The 27,973-nt window shown below is 43.0% G+C and overlaps 1 protein-coding gene across 1 annotated transcript in view; it reads left to right on the forward strand.

The window, feature by feature from the left end:
• Positions 1-27,973, forward strand: part of LOC129869115 (uncharacterized) — a 138,230-nt gene that overhangs the window by 12,350 nt on the left and 97,907 nt on the right. The window contains exon 2 of the mRNA XM_055943618.1: positions 10,717-10,804. The gene's annotated coding sequence lies outside the window, so the exon portion shown is untranslated. The remainder of the gene's footprint in view (positions 1-10,716; positions 10,805-27,973) is intronic.

The following is a 27,973-nucleotide window of genomic DNA, read 5'->3' on the forward strand; positions in this document are numbered from 1 at the left end:
AGCTACGTCTATTGAGCTGGGGCTGGAGCTACGTCTATAGAGCTGAGGCTGGAGCTACTTCTATAGAGCTGATACTGGAGCTACTTCTATAGAGCTGAGGCTGTAGCTACTTTTATAGAGCTGAGGCTGGAGCTACTTCTATAGAGTTGGAGCTACTTTTATAGAGCTGAGGCTGGAGCTATTTCTATAGAGCTGGAGCTGGAGCTACTTCTATAGAGCTGGAGCTACTTTTATAGAGCTGAGGCTGGAGCTACTTCTATAGAGCTGAGGCTGGAGCTACTTCTATAGAGCTGAGGCTGGAGCTACTTCTATAGAGCTAGAGCTGGAGCTACTACTATAGAGCTAGGGCTGGAGCTACTTCTATAGAGCTGGAGCTGGAGCTACTTCTATAGAGCTGGAGCTGGAGCTACTTCTATAGAGCTGAGGCTGTAGCTACTTCTATAGAGCTGAGGCTGGAGCTACTTCTATAGAGCTGAAGCTGGAGCTACTACTATAGAGCTAGGGCTGGAGCTACTTCTATAGAGCTGAGGCTGGATCTACTTCTATAGTGCTGAGGCTGGAGCTACTTCTATAGAGCTGGAGCTACTTTTATAGAGCTGAGGCTGGAGCTATTTCTATAGAGCTGGAGCTGGAGCTACTTCTATAGAGCTGGAGCTACTTTTATAGAGCTGAGGCTGGAGCTACTTCTATAGAGCTGAGGCTGGAGCTACTTCTATAGAGCTGAGGCTGGAGCTACTTCTATGAGCTAGAGCTGGAGCTACTTCTATAGAGCTGGAGCTGGAGCTACTTCTATAGAGCTGGAGCTGGAGCTACTTCTATAGAGCTGAGGCTGGAGCTACTTCTATAGAGCTGAAGCTGGAGCTACTACTATAGAGCTAGGGCTGGAGCTACTTCTATAGAGCTGGAGCTGGAGCTACTTCAATAGAGCTGGAGCTGGAGCTGGAGCTACTTCTATAGAGCTGAGGCTGTAGCTACTTCTATAGAGCTGAGGCTGGAGCTACTTCTATAGAGCTGAAGCTGGAGCTACTACTATAGAGCTAGGGCTGGAGCTACTTCTATAGAGCTGATGCTGGATCTACTTCAATAGAGCTGGGGCTGGAGCTACTTCTATAGAGCTGAGGCTGGAGCTACTTCTATAGTGCTGAGGCTGGATCTACTTCAATAGAGCTGGGGCTGGAGCTACTTCTATAGAGCTAAGGCTGGAGCTACTTCTATAGTGCTGAGGCTGGAGCTACTTCTATAGAGCTGGAGCTACTTTTATAGAGCTGAGGCTGGAGCTACTTCTATAGAGCTGAGGCTGGAGCTACTTCTATGAGCTAGAGCTGGAGCTATGTCTATAGAGCTGAGGCTGGAGCTACGTCTATTGAGCTGGGGCTGGAGCTACGTCTCTAGAGCTGAGGCTGGAGCTACTTCTATAGAGCTGATACTGGAGCTACTTCTATAGAGCTGAGGCTGTAGCTACTTCTATAGAGCTGGAGCTGGAGCTACTTCTATAGAGCTGGAGCTACTTTTATAGAGCTGAGGCTGGAGCTACTTCTATAGAGCTGGAGCTACTTTTATAGAGCTGAGGCTGGAGCTACTTCTATAGAGCTGAGGCTGGAGCTACTTCTATAGAGCTGAGGCTGGAGCTACTTCTATGAGCTAGAGCTGGAGCTACTTCTATAGAGCTGAGGCTGTAGCTACTTCTATAGAGCTGAGGCTGGAGCTATGTCTATAGAGCTGAGGCTGGAGCTACTTCTATAGAGCTGAGGCTGTAGCTACTTCTATAGAGCTGAGGCTGGAGCTACTTCTATAGAGTTGGAGCTACTTTTATAGAGCTGAGGCTGGAGCTATTTCTATAGAGCTGGAGCTGGAGCTACTTCTATAGAGCTGGAGCTACTTTTATAGAGCTGAGGCTGGAGCTACTTCTATAGAGCTGAGGCTGGAGCTACTTCTATAGAGCTGAGGCTGGAGCTACTTCTATAGAGCTAGAGCTGGAGCTACTACTATAGAGCTAGGGCTGGAGCTACTTCTATAGAGCTGGAGCTGGAGCTACTTCTATAGAGCTGGAGCTGGAGCTGGAGCTACTTCTATAGAGCTGAGGCTGTAGCTACTTCTATAGAGCTGAGGCTGGAGCTACTTCTATAGAGCTGAAGCTGGAGCTACTACTATAGAGCTAGGGCTGGAGCTACTTCTATAGAGCTGAGGCTGGATCTACTTCAATAGAGCTGGGGCTGGAGCTACTTCTATAGAGCTGAGGCTGGAGCTACTTCTATAGTGCTGAGGCTGGAGCTACTTCTATAGAGCTGGAGCTACTTTTATAGAGCTGAGGCTGGAGCTATTTCTATAGAGCTGGAGCTGGAGCTACTTCTATAGAGCTGGAGCTACTTTTATAGAGCTGAGGCTGGAGCTACTTCTATAGAGCTGAGGCTGGAGCTACTTCTATAGAGCTGAGGCTGGAGCTACTTCTATGAGCTAGAGCTGGAGCTACTTCTATAGAGCTGGAGCTGGAGCTACTTCTATAGAGCTGGAGCTGGAGCTACTTCTATAGAGCTGAGGCTGTAGCTACTTCTATAGAGCTGAGGCTGGAGCTACTTCTATAGAGCTGAAGCTGGAGCTACTACTATAGAGCTAGGGCTGGAGCTACTTCTATAGAGCTGGAGCTGGAGCTACTTCTATAGAGCTGGAGCTGGAGCTTGAGCTACTTCTATAGAGCTGAGGCTGTAGCTACTTCTATAAAGCTGAGGCTGGAGCTACTTCTATAGAGCTGAAGCTGGAGCTACTACTATAGAGCTAGGGCTGGAGCTACTTCTATAGAGCTGAGGCTGGATCTACTTCAATAGAGCTGGGGCTGGAGCTACTTCTATAGAGCTGAGGCTGGAGCTACTTCTATAGTGCTGAGGCTGGATCTACTTCAATAGAGCTGGGGCTGGAGCTTCTTCTATAGAGCTGAGGCTGGAGCTACTTCTATAGTGCTGAGGCTGGAGCTACTTCTATAGAGCTGGAGCTACTTTTATAGAGCTGAGGCTGGAGCTATTTCTATAGAGCTGGAGCTGGAGCTACTTCTATAGAGCTGGAGATACTTTTATAGAGCTGAGGCTGGAGCTACTTCTATAGAGCTGAGGCTGGAGCTACTTCTATAGAGCTGAGGCTGGAGCTACTTCTATGAGCTAGAGCTGGAGCTACTTTTATAGAGCTGGAGCTGGAGCTACTTCTATAGAGCTGGAGCTGGAGCTACTTCTATAGAGCTGAGGCTGTAGCTACTTCTATAGAGCTGAGGCTGGAGCTACTTATATAGAGCTGAAGCTGGAGCTACTACTATAGCGCTAGGGCTGGAGCTACTTCTATAGAGCTGAGGCTGGATCTACTTCAATAGAGCTGGGCCTGGAGCTACTTCTATAGAGCTGAGGCTGGAGCTACTTCTATAGAGCTGGAGCTACTTCTATAGAGCTGTGGCTGGAGCTACTTATTTAGAGCTTGGGCTGGAGCTTCTTCTATAGAGCTGAGGCTTCAGCTACTTCTATTGAGCTGAGGATGGAGCTACTTCTATAATGCTGAGGCTGGAGCAACTTCTATGGAGCTGAGGCTGAAGCTTCTTCTATAGAGCTGAGGATGGAGCTACTTCTATCGAGCTGAGGCTGAAGCTTCTTCTATAGAGCTGAGTCTGGAGCTACTTCTATAGAGCTGAGTCTGGAGCTACTTCTATAGAGCTGGGGCTGGAGCTACTTCTATAGAGCTGAGGCTGTAGCTACGTCTATAGAGCTGAGGCTGGAGCTATTTCTATAGAGCTGAGGCTGGAGCTACTTCTATAGACATGGAGCTGGAGCTAATTTGATAGAGTTGGAGCTACTTTTATAGAGCTTAGGCTGGATCTACTTCTATAGAGCTGAGGCTGGAGCTAAATCTATAGAGCTGAGACTGGAGCTACTTCTATAGAGCTGAGGCTGGACCTACTTCTATAGAGCTGAGGCTGGAGATAATTCTATAGAGCTGAGGCTGGAGCTACTTCTATAGAGCTGAGGCTGGAGCTACTTCTATAGAGCTGAGGCTGGAGCTTCTTCTATAGAGCTGAGGATGGAGCTACTTCTATAGAGCTGAGGCTGGAGCTACTTCTGTAGAGCTGGGGCTGGAGCTACTTCTGTAGAGCTGAGGCTGGGACTACTTCTATAGAGCTGAGGCTGGATCTACTTCTATAGAGCTGAGGCTGTAGCTACTTCTATAGAGTTGAAGCTGGAGCTACTTCTATAGAGCTGGAGCTACTTCTATAGATTTGGAGCTACTTTTATAGAGCTGAGGCTGGAGCTACTTCTATAGAGCTGAGGCTGGAGCTACTTCTATAGAGCTAAGGCTGGAGTTTCTTCTATAGAGCTGGGGCTGGAGCTACTTCTATTGAGCTGGAGCTGGAGCTACTTCTATAGAGCTGAGGCTGGAGCTACTTCTATAGAGCTGAGGCTGGAGCTATGTCTATAGAGCTGAGGCTGGAGCTACGTCTATTGAGCTGAGGCTAGAGCTACGTCTATAGACCTGAGGCTGGAGCTACTTCTATAGAGCTGAGGCTGGAGCTACGTCTATAGAGCTGAGGCTGGAGCTACGTCTATAGAGCTGAGGCTGGAGCTGCTTCTATAGAGCTGAGGCTGGGGCTACGTCTATAGAGCTGTCTGGAGCTACTTCTATAGAGCTGAGGCTGGAGTTACTTCTATAGACCTGAGGCTGGAGCTACTTCTATTAAGCTGAGACTGGGGGACTGTGGCCTGGTGCTCAGACCTGGTGTTAGCAAAATAGCAGATTATGCACAATTGGTTGGCCCCACTAGACCCGTGGGGGCTTGAGGAGCATGGTTCAGGTCATACGAGTTATATGTGCTAGCTAGATAGCTCCTTCAGTTTTATTAGATTGGGGAGGGTGATGGAATAGCATAAACTGCACGTACGTGTTACGACTTGTCATATCGAGTAGCATTTCAAACACGTTTTCATGTTGTGAAATAGTATTGAAAAAGATTGTAAAATGGACATGTATCATTGGGCACTGCTGGGTTGGGTTTGGTCTTACTGGCTAAAGGACCTTAGTTATCACTAGTGTAAACAACATTGCTAAACACTAGTTTGAGTAATATTTTAGAGCTAATCGTATTTAATATAATGTTTTCTCGAATCAAACCATTTGGAAAATATAGAATGGAAGATGGATGTCATTTCGAGTTGCAGTGCATTAGAACAAACTGACGAACCAGTGACCACACCCCAAAGTTCATATCTCATCAATGTTACTTTCAAATGTTCCGTCTCTGTACTTCCTTTTGCTTTACCCTCTACATCTCCCACCACTGAAAATAAAGGTAGCAATTTGCTCACGCTTTAGTAGGAATCACATTGTATATGCTAATTTTATATTCTTAGCTAAGTTATGAGGTATTATTGACAATTTATCAGTGTTTTCTTATTCACACACTGAATAAATGCCTAATTAGCAAACATACCTATGTATAAACTGCAAATTAGTTACTATGTGATCCTATATCAAAGTGTTAGGTTTAAAGATTTGTTGGATACAATTTATTTAGTTGACTGTAAGGTCAAATATCAAATATCTGCCCATCACAGAGATAGAAGTAGCTATTTGGAATCACTGAATAATTTACAAACATTGGACAAACATTGCTTCCAGGACCATGACGCAAAGAATCAATTGCCGATACAGAAACAGCATGTCAGTTTTAATGGATTGAATGTGTTTTCAGGGCTTTATGAAAAGGATTTGAGGTATAGAGAGAAATAGGGAGATTTTTTTGTTGGTATTTCCTTTTTTTTATCCAACCTGACTCACCACTTTGCTCAGGGATATTTATAGCCAGTTATTTCCTTTTCCTGTTTGGCTTTCCCCCTGTTTGCTCATGAGGAGAGGAGTGGAATGTTCTTCTTCTGTCAGATCTGACTGGAGCAGAGAGGAAATCTATGTTCGAAATAATCAACTGACACGACAGTGTAGCAGTGACTAATAAAAAGTACAAAGACAATGGCTATGATGACTTTATTTATTTTTTACTGAACTAGGTTTATCCTAAGTATTGTTCAGGTTGAACTAAATGGATTATGTAGTATGTGTTGTATGCTGTTCACTTTTGTGAGAGTAAAATTGTGGGTGTAAAGTATGGATATATAGTATATGGATCATTGTGTGTGTGTGTTTGTATATGCATGTGTGTATTGTTTTGTGTGTGCATGTAAGGGTGGATAGGGTGTCGTTCGGTGTTTGTATTATATGTGTTTATGTCCGTGTGTGTCCCGTGCTTTGTCTGCTACAGCTGCCTATATCAGCTGCTTGCTTAAACGTTGGGTGTAAACCCCTCGTGACACCATGCAGTGTCCTGTTACCCCTATGGGAATACCTACAATTGTCATCCAAAGCTTCCTTAACTCCTTGGAATTCTACAGTTGTTATCCTTAAACAACAGTCTTAGCCATACTGACCTGAAAGTAGGCCTAGTCCCAAATGTTGAGCTTAGAATAACTTCTAAACATGCAAATGTATTCTATGCTATTCCAAATGTTAAGTACATAGTCTGTGTTTCAAAAGAACCCTGAACACTGTGTGATGGTGAAAGAGGAAATAGTTTGCACTGTAAGGGTTATTTTTCTGTCAAAATGCTTGATTACTGCTATTGATTATGGCCAAAATATGTTCCCTCCCTGAAATAATCATCACCTAAATAGTTAATGTGATATTACATTTTGAAGAGTGATAGAGGCACATATATATACCCTTCTGTGTTTCTTCTTGCACCCTATAGATGGCCAAATTACCTCCTTTCCTGTTTGGCCAGAATAAAGAAACTTGTATAATTGTACATCCTGCTTGACAGTGATCTGTGTGATATTCTGGTGTACAGCTGTAAGGCATGACAGAATATTTAGGTCCCATTGTGTGTGGAGATACCACTGTAAGAATTGTATATTGAGTTCATTCTATAGATACAGATACATTCAGTTTGGTGTTTGTTGCAAGCATGGGGGGTCAAGTTTATGCATTGGGTTTTTGAGTTTGGGTGCATGTGCTACAGAACTCGGCATTATACAAAATGAATTAGCTTCTTCATGCCCTGCGTCTTAGTGTAGAACAACCAAGCTAACTTTTCTTGTTTTATGGAAATTAAATTATGGCATAATGCCACTTTCGTTATTAGAACAGAGAGACTGTGCATATGAATCAGTCTACTGTTGTCATAGTAACATGAAGCACTAAACATTGGAGCAGCTGTTGTTATGGCAGGCTTTGAACAGCTGGGGGGCTATTGCTGGCAAGGGATTGTGGGAAATGAGTCCTTTGGTCCTCCCTGCTCACCTTGACCTCCCTCCTCCTCCGAAGTGGAGAGTTTGGGGATCTTAAAGAGGTCCATCTGGAATATTCCACTGTGTACTGAGTCTGTGTATGGTTATAGAATATTTATTGAACATTCAGAATGCAAAATAATGCTATCTTCTCTGAACATGTTCGCTATAACAAACTACGTACTCGACAAAATGAATGGTAAAAAAAAGTAGAGCAAATGAGCTGGATTGTCTCGTAACGTGGGGCCGCAAATGAGTTTGAAGCATTCGAATGCATCTCGTTGTCCGAGAGCAAATGTTGTACACGGCCGTGATAAAAACTCACTCGCAGGAAGCACAACTTGTCCAATTCCTTCAGCATTAATCAAGTCAAAGCGTAACCCGAGAGCAGCACCCCATCCTCCCACTGTTCGCTTTAATGAAGAATTCCTCGACTGGGGGACAGTGCATGTGTGTGTGAGCATGTGTGCTAGGCCTGCTCGCATGAGGTGACGTGCAAGACTCCTTGAGAATCTGAGACCGAGACAGTGACTATGTGAGAAAAATCAAACACCCCACCTCCCCCCCTCCCAAGTCAGGCAGGCCCACTCTCTTCTCTTCATGTCTGTTTAGGGGCTCAGCCAGCCGGCCAGGCTGACAAACCTTAGTGGGGCCGGTGTGGTGGTCTGCTGCTGCAGGAATGATAATGCTTCCTGCTTCCTCTGTGGTTTGTGAGAAACACGGTGATTAGCCCTCCAGCCCCCCAGGGGGAGCCTCTGGTCCTTCGGCCCCACTCCAATTCACTTTGACGTCAACAGGAAGGCCGGTCCAGGGCCCCAGGGGGGTCGTCCTGGAGGAAGACTGGGGGACTCTTGGGCCTGGGCAGGCCAGGCGGCTGAGCGGCCAGAGAGGAAGGCCACTGCTGGCCCTGGAGCTTAGGGGAGGCTTCTAGAGGGATTACAGACCAGGATAAAATGTTTTCTTTGTAGCTGGAGGAAACCTGAGAAATCCCCCCCCCCCCCCCCCCCCCATCTTCCTTGGGTGACAGTAGTGTTGGTGAAGTGAACGCAGGCTAGAGGCTACATCCCAATATTATTTTTAAAAGCCTCCTCTCCTCATCTCCTTTCATGAGCATTGGTCTGAAATGAGTTCATACATTGAAACTAAATGGTATATGGTGGAATCCAGTTCTATCCAGTTCTATCACTTGTTAGTGGTCTTGAAGTAAAGTAAACAAAGAAGCCATGTAACTGCTACAGTCTGTACATCCATCCTCCCCCTGTCTGTTATATCTCCAGCCGCTCCCTAGCCTGTACCTCACACAGTCCCCATTGAGCCATCTTCAGAGTTCGTTCTGTTTAGGTGACCTAAACTGGGATATGCTTAACACCCCGGCCATCCTACAATCTAAGCTAGATGCCCTCAATCTCACACAAATTATCAAGGAACCAACTAGGTACAACCCTAAATCCATAAACATGGGCACCCTCATAGATATTATCCTGACCAACTTGCCCTCCAAATACACCTCTGCTGTTTTCAATCAGGATCTTTTTTTTTTCTGTTTTTTATTTCACCTTTATTTAACCAGGTCAGCTAGTTGAGAACAAGTTCTCATTTACAACTGCGACCTGGCCAAGATAAAGCAAAGCAGTGCGACACAAACAACAACACAGAGTTACACATGGGATAAACAAGTGTACATTCAATAACACAATAGAAAAAAAGAAAGTCTATATACAGTGTGTGCAAATGGCGTGAGGAGGTAAGCAATAACTAGGCCATAGTAGCGAAGCAATTACAATTTAGCAGATTAACACTGGAGTGATAAATGAGCAGATGATGATGTGCAAGTAGAGATACTGGTGTGCAAAAGAGCAGAAAAGTAAATAAAAACATCGGTAGGATAGTCAGTTTTACTAGGGTAAGTTTGGCGGCGTGAGTGAAGGAGGCTTACCTAGGTGTCTGGCTATACTGTAAGCTCTCCTTCCAGACTCATATTAAGCATCTCCAATCCAAAATCAAATCTAGAATTGGCTTCCTATTTCGCAGCAAAGCCTCCTTCACTCACACTGCCAAACATACCCTCGTAAAACTGTCTATCCTACCGATCCTCGACTTCGGCGATGTCATTTACAAAATAGCCTCCAACACTCTACTCAGCAAATTGGATGCAGTCTATCACAGTGCCATCCGTTTTGTCACCAAAGCCCCATATACCACCCACCACTGCAACCTGTATGCTCTCGTCGGCTGGCCCTTGCTACATATTCGTCACCAGACCCACTGGCTCAAGGTCTATAAGTCTTTGCTAGGTAAAGCTCTGCATTATCTCATCTTACTGGTCACCATAGCAACACCCACCCGTAGCACGCGCTCCAGCAGGTATATCTCACTCATCATTCCCAAAGCCAACACCTGCTTTGGCCGCCTTTCCTTCCAGTTCTCTGCTGCCAATGACTGGAACGAATTGCAAAAATCTCTGAAGTTGGAGACTTTTATCTCCCTCACTAACTTTAAGCATCAGCTGTCTGAGCAGCTCACCAATTTCTGCAGCTTTTTTTGCCCATCTGTAAATAGCCAATCCAACATCCCCATATTGTTTTTATTTACTTTTTTTGCACTTTTGCACACCCGTATTTCTACTTGCACATCATCATCTGCACATCTATCACTCCAGTGTTAATTTGCTAAATTGTAATTACTTCGCTGCTGTGGCCTATTTATTGCCTTACCTCCTTACTCCATTTGCACACACTGTACATTGATTTTTCTATTGTGTTATTGACTGTACTTTGTTTATCCCATGTGTAACTCTGTGTTGTTTTTTGTCGCACTGCTTTGCTTTATCTTGGCCAGGTCGCAGTTGTAAATGAGAACTTGTTCTCAACTGGCCTACCTGGTTAAATAAAGGTGAAATAAAAGTAAATAAAAATAAATACAGGTCTTGGTAAACGTAGGCCGTTCAGAGCTCCGGTGTTAGCAGGTAGCTGCTGGAGTCGCTAGCCTACTGGGAGGACCACCACGCTCCCACTGACAGGAGACACGACTAGCCGGTCAAACGAAAGATCGTGTGCCCAACCCTAAATTAATGATTGAACTTAAATATGTTACATGTGCACATTAACTGACTGCACTGCACCATAACTCCTTGAAACTTGAGCCTATGGAAGTACTAGGCACAAAGCAGTTTATCTCACAGAAACAAAGGGTTCTTGCAGCCAAGAAATTCTATATTCAACATATTTACACACATAATATGAGGGTATTTTCATGACAATACTGTAAAGATAAGAAATATCCCTGGACCACTATCATTGCAAAATTACAATTAAATGCTTTGCTTACTCATGTGTACAGTATGTGGGATATATGTTAAAAAGTGGCTTTATACATGTGTACCCACACAACAATATTTCCTGTTTTGTAGACTTTGTGTGGAGGACCGGACACTAAGGCGTGGAAGAGCAGACAACGACAACATTGACTACTGCTTTGTTGCAGAGGGCAAACTAACTGTAAGTTTTTCCATCACCTTTTCACAGTCCTGAAATAGGGAAGTAATGGCTCGGACACACCAATAGTGTTTGCCTGCCAAGAGTACTTAGGACCTCTGAACAGAGTGCCAGATGTAATTTGCGAACCGATTGCAAACCAATTTTACATGTACACTGAACAAAAATGTAAAAGCAACATGTTGGTCCCATGTTTCACGAGCTGGAATAAAAAACGCCAGAAATGTTCCATATGCACAAAAAGCTTATTTCTCTAAAATGTTTAACACAAATGTGTTTACATCCTGGTTAGTGAGCACTTCTCATTTGCGAAGATAATCCATCCACCTGACAGGTGTGGCATATCAAGAAGTTGATTAAACAGCATGATCATTACAGAGGTGCAACTTGTGCTGGGGACAATAAATGGGCACTCTAAAATGTGAAGTTTTGTCACATAACACAATGCTACAGATGTCTCAAGTTTTGAGGGAGCGTGCAATTGGCATGCGGACTGCAGGAATATCCACCAAACCTGTTGCCAGATAATTGAATGTTAATTTCTCTACCATAAGCTGCCTCTAATGTTGTTTTAGAGACGATAGGTTTGTGTGGGCGAGCGGTTTGCTGATGTCAAGGTTGTGAACAGAGTGCACCATGGTGGCGGCGGGCTTATGGTATGGGCATGCATAGGCCTCGGACAATTGCATTTTATCAATGGCAATTTGAATGCACAGAGATACCGCAAAGAGGTCCTGAGGCCCATTGTCGTGCCATTCATCCGCCTCCATCACCTCATGTTTCAGCATGATAATGCACAGCCCCATGTCGCAAGGATCTGTACACAATTTCTGGAAGCTAAAAATGTCCCAGTTCTTCCACGGCCTGCATACTCACCAGACATGTCACTCTTTGAGCATATTTGGGATGCTCTGGTAAGACATGTATGACACCGTGTTCCAGTTCCCGCCAATATCCGCCGACTTTGCACAGCCTCTGAAGAGGAGTGGGACAACATTCCACAGGCCACAATCAGCAGCCTGATCAACTATGCGAAGGAGATGTGTCGCGCTGCATGAGGCAGATGGTGGTCACACCAGATACTGACTGGTTTTCTGATCCACGTCCCTAATGTTAAGGTATCTATGACCAACAGATGCATATCTGTATTCCCAGTCATGTGAAATCCATAGATTAGGGCCTAATGAATTCATTTAAATTGATTGATTTCCTTATATGAACTGTAACTCAGTAACAGCTTCAAAATTGTTTTGTTGCATGATGCGTTTATTTTTGTTCAGTATAGAATCTCATGAAAATGTCGGTAGAAAAATGGGAGATCCACATTAGGTGCAATGTGTGTTACCCTTAACTCTTGAAGTCTTCTTCGTTAAAGTTGATGTTTACATACTGTATGTTTGTTTACAGCACCATTAGAGAAGAGGTTTATTTAGCAGGGCCTAAGTGTAGTGTGTAGGCATGTGTTGTATATGCATGACTAACATCTGTTATATCTAATTCTGTCGAACTGCCTCTTCCGATCCAACTGCAAGTGTTTTTATCTTCCATGATAAAGGCTAAGACTAAGAGCACACGATTAATTGTAACTCCTACCTTAAACAAACTGCCATGCAAGAGTAGTTCAATCTCTTTGATTTACTCAACTCCTTCGTGGTTCGGTTGAGGTAGCACAACATCAATCATTTAAGGCCTCTTCCTAATTACGCCGGCTAAATTGTATTTCCAAATTGGACTTTTTAAGTTGTCTTTACTTCTCACAGGGAGTTCATTCCCCAAAGTTTGGATGCTGCCTTTTCCCATCTTGTTTTTAATAGCAGTTAGATTCACTCTAAAAACACTATTTATGTCTTTAATGGCTGAGCGGGCTAGGATGGAATTGACTGGAGTTGACGAGTTCTAAGAGAAGCTGTGGGGGGAGTTCGAGACGAGGGCTTTACCGTGACAATATAATGACAGGCAGCAGTGAGGTGAACTCATTTTTTATCAAGGGGGGAATAGGATGAGAAGGGAGGGTGGAGGGCAGAAAGAGAGGGAAGTCTCTTTAATTGAGTGTGAAAGCAGCTGGGTATTCCGAGCCATTTCTCGCCACAGCAGTGGTGCATTGGTGCTGCCCGTTTCCATATCATCCCAGCCCTAATCGCTCCCAGCCCCTGCTTCCTCTCTCCCGCCTCTCCTCTCCCGCCTGGATCCTTCGGAGCCCTGCCGAGGATTGTCTTGCACTTGATTTTGTTAGACCTAACAAGATTTTGCTAATTAAATCTCCTCATGGCTGGAGTCACCATCTCGCCTGTCGTACAGAGCGATTGTTTGTATAGATCGTTTTAGACAAATAAACATTTTCATTCCGAAGGCAGGGGGAGAGGAGAGGAGGGGGGTGTTGCTCTTTCCGCTCCTCCTATTTTGTGCCAAGCTGCTTGACTGCATTTCTGATAGTCCTTATAGGCTTTTACCTAGGATTCTGTGTGAGGGAAGAGGCAGCCATCCGCACCAGGTACCACTGTCTCTCCTCAGTGGAATGGCAGCCATGAGATGATAGCACAGATAGAACAATGAGCCAGATGTTTCACAGGATGTATACATCTGAAGCATCCGGTTGGCATTTTCACTCACCACCAAATGGCAATGAGAAGAAGCCCAGTGGTCGGTAGTGGGAGGAGATGGAGCGAGATAGATTTTGGGCGACATTCTGCACATTTTCTCTGTTCCCAAAACTATACTGAACAAAAATATAAATGCAACATCAAATAAAATAAAATTTTATTTGTCACATGTGCCGAATACAACAGGTGTAGACCTTCCCGTGAAATGCTTACTTACAAGCCCTTACAATGCAGTTCAAGAAATAGAGTTAAGAAATTATTTACTAAATAAAATAAAGTAAAAGTTAAATAAAAAGTAACACAATAAAGTAACAATAACGAGGCTATATATAGGGGGTACCGGTACCGAGTCAATGTGCAGGGGTACATGTTAGTCGTAAAAGATTCAAAGATTAAAAGATTTTACTGAGTTACAGTTCATATGAGGAAATCAGTCAATTGAAATACATTTATTAGGCTTTAATCTATGGATTTCACATGACTGGGAATACAGATATGCATCTGTTGGTCACAGATACCTTTAAAAATGGGCCTCACATTGGGCCTCAGGATCTCATCATGGTTTATTTGCGCATTCAATTTGCCTTAAATAAAATGTAATTGTGTTCGTTGTCATTAGCTTATGCCTGCCCCTACCAAACCCCACCGCCACCATTGGGCACTCTGTTCACAACGGTGACATCAGCAAGCCGCTCACCCACACGACGCCATACATATGGTCTGTGGTTGGGAGGCCGGTTGGATGTACTGCGAAATTCTCTAAAACGACGTTGGAAGCTACTTATGGTAGAAAAAGAATGAACATTCAATTATCTGGCAACAGCTCTGGTGGACATTCCTGCAGTCAGCATGCCAATTGCACGCTCCCTCAAAACTGTGCACAACATTTTAGAGAAATAAGGTTTTTGTGCGTAGGGAGCATTTCAGTTCATGAAACATAGGACCAACAGTTCTCATGTTGCGTTTATATTTTTGTTCAGTATAGAATCTGTTACGAACAGAGTGGACTACATTTTGTCAACTTTACCCTTTACCAAAAGTTTAAAAAATGACATTGTTTAGAATGAGTGCAAGGGGCGAAATTAGTTATTGCACACGTGCACTTCACAAAGTAGGCGTTCCCTAACAGAAATATGCAAATACATGCTAGAACACACCAATAGGATCTCGCTAGCTCGTTCTTGGCTCTGCCCACCACCTTGCTTGTTCTGCCCACTATGATTCATTTGCTCCCCTTGGAAATGACAGGCTGTGGTCTATCTTGGGTTAGTTATACAAAATATTTGATGATAGTCTCTTATGAACCCTGTCAATGGCTTTCTAGCTCTTTCCATTCCTTCACATCATCGTGTTATTTTATTGATAAATGGGCAGCGATCATGCAGCTTTGCTATCCTGATAAACACAGCCGTTCACCCAATCCACACCGGCCTTTATGGATTAATAGAAAACCTTTTGACATTGATATATGCTTTCATAGTGCACATATAGTATGACCAATTCTAAGATGGATAGATGCATATGAATACAAATATTGTCTTCCTCTCCTGTAGTCCCCTTTGTTGTCATTCCTAACAAGGAAACAGCCTGTAAAACTACATGCAATAAAAAGAGGTTTCAGTAACCAAAATGTCCCTATCAGTCCCAGTGTATATCTCAAGAAGTCTCCCTGCATTGTATAGCACTGTGTTGTGGTGTTCTAGGGGAAGTGTCACCTGGTGGGCCCAGGTCTAAACATAGGCGATGCCTGGAAGGGGCCTTGAGAGCATTGTTGACAGCAGCCATTTGTCCTGCTATTGTGGATTCCCCCCCAGGAGACTCTCCCCGACTATTGTGGGAGCAGACCTCCTATTTCCCGCTTAGGCCTTGCACACCCAGTGCCAGGCCTCGCAGTCTCTCTAGCCAAAGGCTCCTTTGTAACCCCCTTCCACCTCCTACCTCCAGTCTCCTCTTCCCCTCCATGCCTGCATCACCCCAACTCACTCTTTGGTTCGGTTCTATCCAGACCTCTGCCACCTCTGTCGCCATTGTGGGTGGTGTGGGCAGGCTGCCCGGTCCTGGCAGAGGTGCCCCCTGGTGAAGGCCTGTGCTTGGTGATCAGGTTTCTTCCACCTGTCGCTCAGCTTAGGGAGGGAGGGGATGGAGGGAGGGAGGGAGCCAGGGGAGATGCCCAGGCATCTGGCACCAAGCGGGGCTTGCCATGTGCCAAAAGTACTGGATCCAATGTTCTGGACCTTTCATTTAATCTCATTTAATTTCATTTCTCCACTGTGAAGTTCTTTATCAAGGAGGACAAAATAAATGGTGGTAGGGAATTGTATTGTTAGCATTTGTGTTAGCATGTGGCTAATAACTAGCATCTCAAAGCTAGAGGTTAGTTACAGCTAATGTTGCATTGTTGGAATAAAAGCTATGTGTTTAATGTTTTGATATGTCAATACAAGTGTTTAAGGGATGCCATTACGACTCCGATGAGTACCTTGTGTACAGTTTCCTGCTCACAAAATTGTATCTAGCATATGAAGTATCTAGCACATGCATAGCAAGGTTAGCATAGCACAGTACCGGTACCCCTGTATATAGCCTCACTACTGTTATTTTACTGCTGCTCTTCATTGATTTGTTACTTTTATTTTATTTTTTTCACTTATCTATTTTTTACTTAACACTTATTTTTCTAACTGCATTGTTGGTTTAGGGTTTGTAAGTAAACATTTCACTGTAAGGTCTGCACCTGTTGTAATCGACGCATGTGACAAATACAATTTGATTTGAATTTAGAGGGAAGCCATTAAACAGATAACATCTAAATGCTCACTCTCAGGTGAGTCAACTAGCTTATTTTAGATTGAAGCACCTGACACCTCCCACTGTCTGTACAGACAATTAAATAGTGTACGTTACCATTTCCAATCCCACAAGGAAATCCAATGTAAACCCTCGAGAAAGTCATTTAGCCTGCACTGCCTCCATACATACCAAGCCATATTAGTGGATAATCTGTGAAACTGTAAGCCTAGGGTGCCGCCTAGGCTAAGGGCATTTTCCAAATGTATTAAACGATTTAGCTGTCATTTCGATAATGGAACGAAAAACGGAAAAAGGTAACAAATTGGAGTACGGAGGTAAATATAGTTGGGCAATCTCAAGTTAACCTGTATGCCTTTTATCATAACTGTTAGCACACTAGCTACCCTGCTATCTCCCATCCCATCTTTCTTGCCATCTCAACCTCAACCATCACCCCCCTGTGAAACCCTTACATCTCCTCACCCTGCTAGCTACCCAACCCTGCTCTTGTTACCCCACCTACCCAGCAACCCTAATTCTAATTATGTTGATTTAACTTAGCCACAGCCCCCTCCTCCATCCATACCTCCATCTGAATGGAAGCTTATTAGTTAGATTCTTTTTTATTATTCCCCATTTCTTGGGGTCCCTGTCGGCATTTCCAATTACTCTCACCGCGCGGCTGTAATTGCCTCCATGCTAATGGCCGCCAGACAATCGTGCTAAATGAGGTGAGGCTGAGAGGCTGCGAGCCCGACTTCATTAAGAGCTAATGGGATTTTATTGGGGGGACTGAAGACCCAGCTCATCATAAAGGGACGATGGAAGGAAAACAAAACAGATGGAGAGGAAGAGCCGAAAGACTCTGCGACGTAGCTCCCTGCGTAGGCAGCAAAACACTACAACTATAACCTCACCACACCATCAACCCCCCACCCCATCCCTGTAAAACATTATAGCGTTATTGAAAGGCCTGGAGGGTGGAAGGTTTTATAGAAAGTCTGTGGGCTTCCACTTGTGTCATTGTATTTCAATTATAGTTAAAATTCAGTTTTTTTCAGAATGTTTATTTGTCTTTGTTAAAAAGTATTCTAGCCTGTAATTATGTAGCACTTACCACAGAAAAAACATTATTTCACTTGCAATCTTCTCTCCCGGATTTTAAGCAGATCAATACCGAGTCAAGTTGGTAATATCACAGTTTATTTTTTCATCACCTATATGTACAATAGATACTGACACTAACTAATTCAGTATATTAACTCGTAAAAAAAATAGTACTGGTGACACTTCCAGACAGACAATGCCCTGGTTTTAACCCAGTTGAGGCATCCAACGTGCTGTACTGAGATTGAGTTAGCATTCATGCATCTGTGCAATTGGGGATATGGCAGTGTTTGATGCACTCTGAAACAAGGAAAGTACTCAACTCAAAAAGAGGGCACACAAAGTGCTACAAAAATAGCTTTAACAGCAGCAACGTTTGGTTTTGTACATATTGTTAAAATACTTTTGCATGTGTTCGGTTTATGTATTTTATAGGGGAAAGAGATATGATAACTCCTTCAATGTGCAGATGATATCTATGGAATGGAGATGAGTGAGAAAGCCAATCACTGCCGAAAGGCAGCAATGTGATGCATCTCGTGTTAAGATGTTTTCCAACCCAGACATGTACAGTATGTATGTATTTGGTACAGATGCCCATGAAATGGATATGAATATTCCCTCGTCTGTCATCAGTCTGCCCTTGGTATGCATGTGAAGTTGGTCCACCATTTTGGAGAACCCCTATAGGAATTGCTAAATTGTGAAGATTGCGGTTGTGGATCAGTTGCCCATACTTTAATCCTCTGCGCCATCTTAATTCTGCTACGGTTGGCCTGTTGTGGGATTCAGCTCAATGGGCCTTTTGGCTCCTCTGTAAGAGGGTCCTGCCAAAATCTATTACACGGTGAATAAAGCTAAGTGTTCACCTGCAGGAGCATTTAGACCCAGTGTGTAATGGATACTGTAAAGTGAACATCAGCTACTAATCTGACTTTGCTCCATTCTGTCGCCATTCAAATATCTTGGCTACTCAGTCCATTCACGGGAAATGAGAAGTCGTGATTTGCCCAAAATGCACAACTATTTGGGATCAAAAACGACATGTTTCTAACTGACTGACTTGTCCTAAGCAAAGTCTCTCAAAAGAAAATCGAACGATTCAAAGTTTCCTGGCCTCCTGAAAAACTTCCAGTCCAACTCTGTTGCTTTTCTTCCACATATTCCTTGTCTTCATCCACACAAGACAGTGTACTCAGTGTGTGTACCCAGTGTTTGTTTTGGGTGGTTGTAGGCCTGTGCCGGGTCCTGCAGCCGATTTAGCCCTGGTCCTGGTAGTAACAGCTGTTCTCCAGCTGCCAATAGCTCCTGCTGGGAGTAAAACAGGCCCAAACCTCCAGGGTCAGAGCTGTGGTATGGCGGTCTCCACGGCAACTGGCGGAGGATCTAGAGCCCTGAGAAAAATCCTGCTACTGAGATGAGAGAAGCGCTATGGCTCGCCTCTGAGCACAACACAGGGGAATGCGGGCGCTCCCGAGCGGGGAGACAGGGAGAGAGAGAGAGAAGTGGATAGGAGGGAGTGAGGGATGGGGAGAGGAGGGAGAGAGGGAGAGAGGGAGGGAGATAAAGAGGATAAGGAGAGGCGGGTGGGCGGGAGGGAGTGAGAAAGAAGCTTGGTTTTAGCCCTGACAAAACAGCAGTTGTCATGTTAACCCAACCCCCTCCTCCTTCTCCCCTTCCTTCTCTCTTTCAATCTCTCTTCAACCCTTCACCTAGCTCAGTTATTCCCCACAGGGAGTAAGGCTATGGTGGGAGCCTGATCTTCCGCCTGCAGAACTCAGAGGCAGCGTTCGAATGACTGAAACACTATATGTAAGACTTAAAAAATGTCCCTGGGTGCCGTCTTGTATTCAACAGGCCAACCAGTGATGATTAGAACAAAAAATCCCTATCCCTTTGCCAAAATGTTGAGTATTTTTGTTATATTACACCAGCACTGAGCAAGCTATATTCTATGAAAATAAATGCTATTTTATGATATGTGGTAATTCAATAAACTCTGTCTTTTCATGCAAAGTAAGGTTATTTCATTTGATTTCTACTGGTTCAGATAAGTTTGTTGCTCTAACTTCAGTAATGAGGTTATGCCTACACTGTTAGTCTCAAACTGCAGACCACATCAAAGCTATTTACACTGTGGTAGACAATGGCTATCAACTTGTTAATTTGTATATATTTCTGTGTTCACACAAAAACATAAGAATAAAGCTTTCACCCACCATCCTTATGTACAAACGACATCTCCAAGATTAAAATCAGACAGGAGACAATAGAAACAGTAACAGAAAGAGTAACAGGTGTTAGCGACGATGCAGTGCCACTTGAACCACTGTATCTGCTGATCAAGGTTTCGCTTTAAGTGGAAGGAGAAATGCTTGGCATCCTTTGTGGACCTTCTGATGATAATACATGTAAATCAGTTTAAGCCAAAAGGAAATTGAGAATCAAACCATCTATTGTTATGGTACATGAAACATTTTCAGGACATTATTGTTCTGTTCTACATGTAGAGTCCACCAAGCTTCACCTGTAGCTCGACATGTAAGACACACAAACAACACTTGACTTAGAGGGAGGGGAAAATAATGCTTGTTATTTCCCTCGTCAACACTTTTTGCCCAAACAGTGACAGAAACACAGAACGAATGGCGGGGTTGCACTGTCGGTTTCTATGGTAACAGGCTCCCTGCGAAAAGGTCACCGTCAGAGGCAGCCTCAGAAAGGTACGAGGATTATGGGGGATTTGGAGGGGGAATAAAATCAGTTTAAAAAATATATATAAATACATTTCTTCTTTAGAATATGTGAACGATGATAGAAACATTTGATTTGAATAGTGCAATTACATGGCTCCAAACGACAAGGGTCTCTCTTTTTTCTTATGATTTCTTTATTTTCTTATGATGTCAGAATTGAAAAGGGAGTGTGGTCGGCAGTCGACTGCCAACCAAGCTTTGTGCTCGCAGCTGATACGTACCTGCCTTGCCCCCTCAATCACTGGCGGCTCCTTACGTTCCCGTCCCTCTCAAGTCATTTAATTAAGTCAGTCTCGCTGGTATGGCTGGCAAAGATAATTGGAGTGGGTTTTGGATGCCATTTACTCTAAATGTCGGCTGTTTCTTTCCTTTCTTCTCGGTATGCCTTGGTCTGTCTCAGTCTACCTTTCTCCCCTCATCTTATGGCATGGAGGCTGATGGAGCCACCTAGCTCCCCTTCTCTCTTCTATGTCTCTTTCGCTTCCATCTTATATTCAAATGTGAAATATGGATTAACCTTGTCTGTGTGGTGCGTGGCACACCGCAGAGAAGTTCCTGGGAATTGCAAATTTGGGCCGATGCTGCAATTTATTTTAAATGGCAAATCAGGCGAGGGCAATTTATTCCTCTTTGAAAAAAGTACAAATTTCTCACTGTCAAGAATAGTGAAAACTTATAGGGAAGACATTTTACAATAGCTTAAGAATCACTGATGATGCTTTATGATAGTGTCAGTGATGTAGGCACTGCTTTGATGATCTCAAAGTGAATCAATTGTATGTTGATTCTCAAAATATCTTCACATTGCTTCCATATGTAGAGATGGATCATTTATACAGTACCAGTCAAATGTTTGGACACACCAATCATTCAACGTCCATCTCTACACATTTCATAGTTTTGATGTCTTCAATATTATTCTACAATGTAGAAAATAGTCCAAATAAAGAAATCCCTGGAATGTGTAGGTGTGTCCAAACTATTTACTGGTACTGTATATATTGTATATAGACTTATTTTTCTACTGTATTATTGACTGTATGTTTGTTTTACTCCATGTGTAACTCTGTGTTGTTCTATGTGTCGAACTGCTTTGCTTTATCTTGGCCAGGTCGCAATTGTAAATGAGTACTTGTTCTCAACTTGCCTACCTGGTTAAATAAAGGTGAAATAAAAAATAAATAAATAAAAATATTGTATGTGATGAATAATGACCCCGAAGTTCTAGTCAAGAGTATGTGCAGTTGAACTCAGATTAAGACTCCAAAATATGGGTTTGCAACATTGTGAAGAACGTCTAATCTCTTAATAATAATACTTTATTTCAAGTTATTTGTGTTGTATTGTGTGCATGAGTGGTGAGAGAGCAGGAATGGAGCAATGAGTGATATGTGTAACACTGTAAAAGTGTTAACTATGTGCAATGTGCCCATGGGTGTTAACTGCATATTTTCTGTCATTTGCAGTGTTCACTTAATTGAGTGATAAATATAATAGTACATTTACATAACATGTCTGTACCCTCAATGTATAATGTGGTGTATGCAGTGTATTGTACTTGAGTGTTTAGTGTGTGCAGTTTGTGGCATGCGCGGTGTGTGTAAGTGTTAAGTAGGCAAGGACTCCTCCTGGCGGGCCCCCTATTAATCACAAAGGGCCGGTTGCTGAAAGGGGGCTGCAGTGGGCCACCCATCCAGCCTTGCCACTCGGGGGAGATCCAATGTCTTCAGAGCTCTAATGCACTCCACATGTCCTGTTGGCTGGGGCTGGGCCTGGGCTACAGGGAGAGAAGGAAAACTATGGAGCTATGGGCAGCAGTGGATAGAGTTCATTAGGCACCAAACTGAAGAAAATGGACCGAAACGGGGAGAAACTACCTGAACTTGGCCAATAAGAAACGCTTGTTTTTCGCTTTCCGTTGTAAAACGTTTTTGCTACTTTGTTCACAAATAAATAGGACCCTGGTGACGGCCTGGGAAAGGCCCTATTTCACCACCTTCCAAATGCTTCTAAAAGCCCAGAGGAGAGATAAGATTCCTAGGTTATACACTGGACTAAGCCCATATATGTTTGAAACAGACAACCCCCGAGTCTCCATCACACAGGGTATTTAGACTGTAATTTCTGGCTGTGTGTGCTTATACCATTCCCACCTGCACCGCCAGCCACGGAGGCTAGGCTACACATGTAACCGGGATCACACGGCTCTGGCTTCGATGCAGACATACTAGCCTTGATGAGCATTTCGGCAAAGTAAATAGTCATGTGTTGCAGAGAAAGGAGGGAGTTTTGACTTTGCAGACTTGAAGGTAGTGGAAGGGGACGTTGGCAACATTTAATTTGGGACTCTCCTGTGGATTGGCTCACATACGTATTATCCTCGGCGGAGGCTGAGGCAGGTGGAGGGACTTGTTGATGCACCTGCAGCAGCTCGCCAATTCAGTTTTGATCGTTGGCTCATGATAGCAGAGCATGGAGCTCTGTGGGAATTTTGAAACATTTATTTTAAAACAACATTGGTAATACTGAGTCCTCATCCTCTCTGTTCTCTCTGGTGTTGGGTGCTGTCCTCTCTTTTTTATCTCCTGACTACTTTCTCTACATCTCTTACCCTCGCTCTCTTTCTTTATCTACTACTCTTTTCCTCTCCCACTACCTTTCTCTCTCTTTCTCTAGTTTTCTCTCTATCTCCCACACATGCTCCCCTCCGCTCCCTGTGGCATTTGAGAGAGGAAATGTAATATTGGATTGTTTGGTGTTTCCAAGGACTCCATTCGGCTGGGCTCCTGCCCCGACACAAAGATAAACATCAGCTGTCGTTGCTAAGAGCAGCAAACACCAGCATCTCCCTCATTAGTGGCCCCTCTCATTTCAGAGCCCTATTGCTTGGTTTGTGTTCGAGACGTCTCTCCCGGCTCTCCATATGCCCCTGCCACTCCACTCGACATTACTGTATACCCATTACAATCGTTTCTAATAATGGTCACAAAGTATTTTTTTTAGGGTATCAGCGAGTTAAATTGTAATTACAAGGCCATTGGGAACGGTTTGGGACAGTTATCAGATTTCCATTTTATGGGAAAAATACATCTGGATTAAGAGATAAAATTAGGGAAGCGGTTCATTTTAGCAGGGGATGAAACTGGAGATAGGGATAATAGTCGTTCACTTTCCAATAATTCTGAAGGGAGCATCTATGAACTGGTTTTCAATTAGCTAGCATATTCCGTAGCCTAGCTACTGTATCTTTCAGACAGTTTTTAGACTGTGCACCAGTCCCCCCTTTAACTCAACCCATAATTGGTTACCCTTCGGTTTCCTCACAGGTCCAAACCCACATTGTAAAGGAACACCCTCATGAGGTGAAGGTCTTTCTTCCGACCACCTCTCCACATGTCATCCACCTTGCCCTGGTTCCTCCACATGCTATATTAGTATGACCGCCCTCTGCGGTTCATCCAGACTCTGACGAGGGGTCCTCATCCCAGGCTAAGTGCCTACCCCAACATCCCCTCCCTCCCGCCCCTCTCTACTCTCAAGCGTCATTTTTGAAATGGAAACCCCCTAAACCCCTCCCCACCTCCCTGAACCCTCTCTGCCAGGAATCTACTGACAGTCACGGCTGCCCGTCCAACCCTTCTACCTTCTCTACACCCCCCCCACCTGTTAATCCCCCCACTCATTTGCCCCCCTCCGTTCTCCTCAAATATTCCCCCTCGCCTGTCCTTTCCTTTGTAGGAGGGGGGATAGAAGGAGGGATAGAGGGATAGAGAGATGGAATCCTCTGCATACAGATGACTAGGTGCTCTAAACCCAATGAGTCCCACCGTCATACTGGCATGATTTAGGACTTCTAACCCCTTTTAAACATTGTCTGTTTGATCTACAGACTTCTGGGTTGTTCCACTGGGTCCGCCTATTCTATCCGTTGGTATCAGTCTGTGTGATTAACGGGGGCTGAGCTAGAGCACGGCCTTTTTTACAGAAACGTCTGTAAAGGCAGAATGGTTTGAGCTACAAACTATTAAAAGCTATCTATGAGACTCTCACCAACTATGAGACTCTCACCAACCTTGTAAACTCTTGATTTACCCTCGGTGTCAATGTTAGGTGATGTATAGCTTATATTCACTCTAAAACCTTTTGAACTAAGGGCACAGGACATGGAGTCATGCTCCCCTTAAGCCAGGGTCTTAAACATTGGGCCCGGGGTCCATTAGCAGCACACCAGCATTGTGCTGCTTTTCAACTGTAACACCAGTGTTACACTAGTGTATACACCCCTATGTTATACTGGGGAAATTGTGTTTCCATAGCTAGGACTGACAGTGAGGACTTGTGAAGAACAGAATCAACAACCACTGCATCATCAAAACAGTTGCATTGTGAGGTGTTAAAACCTGTTAAATGTTAAAAGTCAAAATGTAGATTTTTGCCTAAATAGACATACCCAAAATCAGTGTTTTATCATGAGAGGGCCATAAACAAAACCTAGTAACGCTTATACTGCCAGAAAGATTAAAATCTCACCTTTCATTTATTTATTTTTAAAATAAATTGCTGAGGTGTAGTCACACAAGCTCAAATACAAATATTTTAAAAACATGAAAATATGAACAGTCATATATAGATTTTTTCCCCTATTTAATTAACAAAACTGGGGGAATAGGACTTGAAATTATTTAAAAGCTTTCTAAATATAGTAATAATCAAATTATAAACCACCTTTTCACCTTTCTTATAACTGTAAAATAAATATGATCATTCTTAGTGACAGTACAAAATTGGCATCATTTCATATAATTGATGACAGAGTATTTTTTTAGCCAGCATCTTCTGAGCAATGCATGCCTGCTGACTCGTTACAACTTCAGCTTTAAGCACGAGGTGATTTCGTCCCTCTGTGACCAAGAGAAATGGCTCTTGTTTCAGTTCTACAAAATTATTTTCTATTGTTTCTTGTTGACAGCTCTGAATCCATCGGAGAATATTTCAACGAGATGAAACTGGGTTTGCTGCATTCGCTAGAGTCTCCTCTTTTATAAACAGAGCTGCGAGGTTCACAGCCAAGGGAGTTCGATCCTGTCTTGATAGGCCAGAAAATGTGTCGTGTCGCTCCCTATGCAAATTAGGTGTCTGATTTTTTTCTCAAAGTTGCCGGGAGGTCACGTTCATCACACTTACATTGGACCTTTGTTATTCCTAATCAATATCAATGACCTTGCAGAAATGGAACGAGTCACATCTACTAGATTCTTCTGAGTTCTGAAAAGTTATACTGGAAAGATCATATTGAATTTGTCTGTAGCAAGGAGATGAAATATGTTGGTATCATCAGAAAGATTAGTGGTTTGGTTCATCAGGCTTGCTTCCTAACTCTATACTATGGCTTAATTTACCCATATCTCACGTATTGTAATATTGTCTGGGCCAGTACATATGCCTCCTACCTACACAAATTACTCATCATAAAAAATACAAATACAAAGTCTAGCCACCTCCTCTAATTACCTGGCTCCATCTGCACTTTTGTTTAAGAAACTCAATATCGTGTCTATTTACGACGTTAATGTAAGCCAATTATGCACTTTCATCTACAAATACTCATACCTCCCAGACAGTTTACCTAAACCCTTCAATGGATCCTTCCAGGTTAATTCTGAAATCCATCTATATAACACAAGACACTGTAATAACCTTCACCTTCTAAATTGCCGCACCAACATACAGTCCATTTTCTATCAGATACAGAGGTACCGTACTCTAGAATTCTTATCTTCACATTGCCAAGACCTCATTATCCCTCAATAACTTCAAGCGAAGACTGGGGGTCAGCCTGATGAGCCAAACTACCCAATAATCCCCTCCATGTAGCCTAACTCTCACACACACATGCACACACACACTCATAATCAAACATGTTTTTTATTGTTTACTGAGTAAATCATGTTAAATTATAAATAATATGCTTTGTTTAACTGATTGAACCATCTTTTTTTATGTACTTATATTTGTGGTGTGGTTTTCATATAAGCTCTTTTGGCTCACTGTTAATTTTTTTGTTTGTTATCTATACTGTTTTCTTTCACTTCTTTTCTTTGGTGCGAATAAATAAAACCTAAAAAAAACTATATCATTAGGGGAGAGCTGGGATAAAAGTAACACGGGCAAAAGTAACACCCCCATTTTCTCAGATAACACAGAAGCTAGAATGACGTAGTGAAGTCAGCACGTTCCTAATATGAAGGACGACCTCCCTGCAAAAAAACTGCACAGTCTGACCATGTTGTGCCGAGTTATCAACAAAACGTGGTTTTGAGCGATTTGAGTAAGAAAAATATGACCCGGACGTGTTTTTCGGTTGTAGAGTTGTATTTAGTTGTTTAATGTTCCAAACATACATTATGTAATTTTCTTAATCCATCTAGTGACTAAATGACAGCATAAGTTTCAAGTGTCACGCTAGCTAGCTTGTCTTGGGTTTTAGCCTGGGAGAAGTTACATGAGAGATGGGTGAGACGAAAGTAAAACAATGTAAACTCATGACCCGGAATAAAAATAAAAATATGTTTAAGCACAGGCTAAAACATATAGTTGATATTGCTTTTATAATGTTAGCAAAATATCAACAAGTAGCTGAATGTTTGAAAATTATATATGACATCATTAGAATCATGCCTTAATCAATTGATTTAATGGATCAGCTTCTCACATACTAAGCTTTTATTGACAGGTTAGTGGTTAAACATATATATCTTCATGATTCTGGTGGTCAATTACCTTATGTCAAGCCATGGAAATGTGATAAGCATGATGAGTTTGTCATTTGTGAAGAGAATAACAATGTTTATTCTATTAAGACATAAGGAGCACGCATGACAAGAACAGCACACCTGATTGGTAGAGCTAAGCATGAACAGTCATTAAAAATGGTTAACAACATCTCCTACTACATTCCCATTAAAGTGAGATGAGCACATGATGGTTAATATAGCTATTATGTGATCAATTTAGTCCGATTAACATTGTAAGTCAAAAATATTGTGGTTGTGGAACATTGCGATGTTGACGCATGGGTTATTTTCATAAATTACGAACCTACAGCATTAATTATTCAAATCGACACAAACATGAAATTATGGCTGATAGTACATTTGTTGAAAGTAATGAGCATTACAAACCAGAAACAAGGAGATAAGACTGATATTGTGCACTTCTTGCCAGCTGTTACTTCCGTCCCAAGGCTGTTTTACTCCCGCCCTGCTGGTAGGTACACAAGTAATGTTGCGATAGTTCTGTTCTCTGTCTATTTAATTTAAACTCATTTACACTAGAAATTAAATTACAGTTGTTAATGTTAGAGGACATACAGTATATAAGTTGTTTGTCATAAAATATGGTGAATCTAGCTTTATCAATCTCTAAGTAATTAGGAAAAAAACGAAGTGTTACTTTCATCCTGGTTCTACCAACATCTTGACTAAATTCAACACTTTTATTGCCCCCCATACAAAAACTCCTCGCACGTTTAATAATTAATGATCTGCTTAACGTGGACAGGTTTTGGGTGGAGTAAACCCTCCCGATTCGCCTCTCAGGAGCAGGTCTGCCAGAACCATGGCCCAGTTAAACCCGGGTGCCGGCCCATGTAGATGGAAACAGAAAAGTCTGAGCCTTTTGGGTAAAACACCTGGGTAAATCCTCAGTGGAAATCATGTACAACAACCACAACCTAAAGTTTAACCGGAGTGACACAGACCTCACTCACTCACACCTCCACCGATAAGGAAGTATCCATTTTAAAAAGGCCTTGCAGATGCAATAGCAGATAAGCAACACAATGTTCCCATCGGCGTATCGCTGGTGAACATGAGAACGGAAGAAGAGAGGGCCGCGGAAACCATTAGACGACAGCAAAC

Source organism: Salvelinus fontinalis, chromosome 13 (assembly GCF_029448725.1).
Source record: "Salvelinus fontinalis isolate EN_2023a chromosome 13, ASM2944872v1, whole genome shotgun sequence".
In the NCBI taxonomy this organism is placed as follows: domain Eukaryota; kingdom Metazoa; phylum Chordata; class Actinopteri; order Salmoniformes; family Salmonidae; genus Salvelinus; species Salvelinus fontinalis.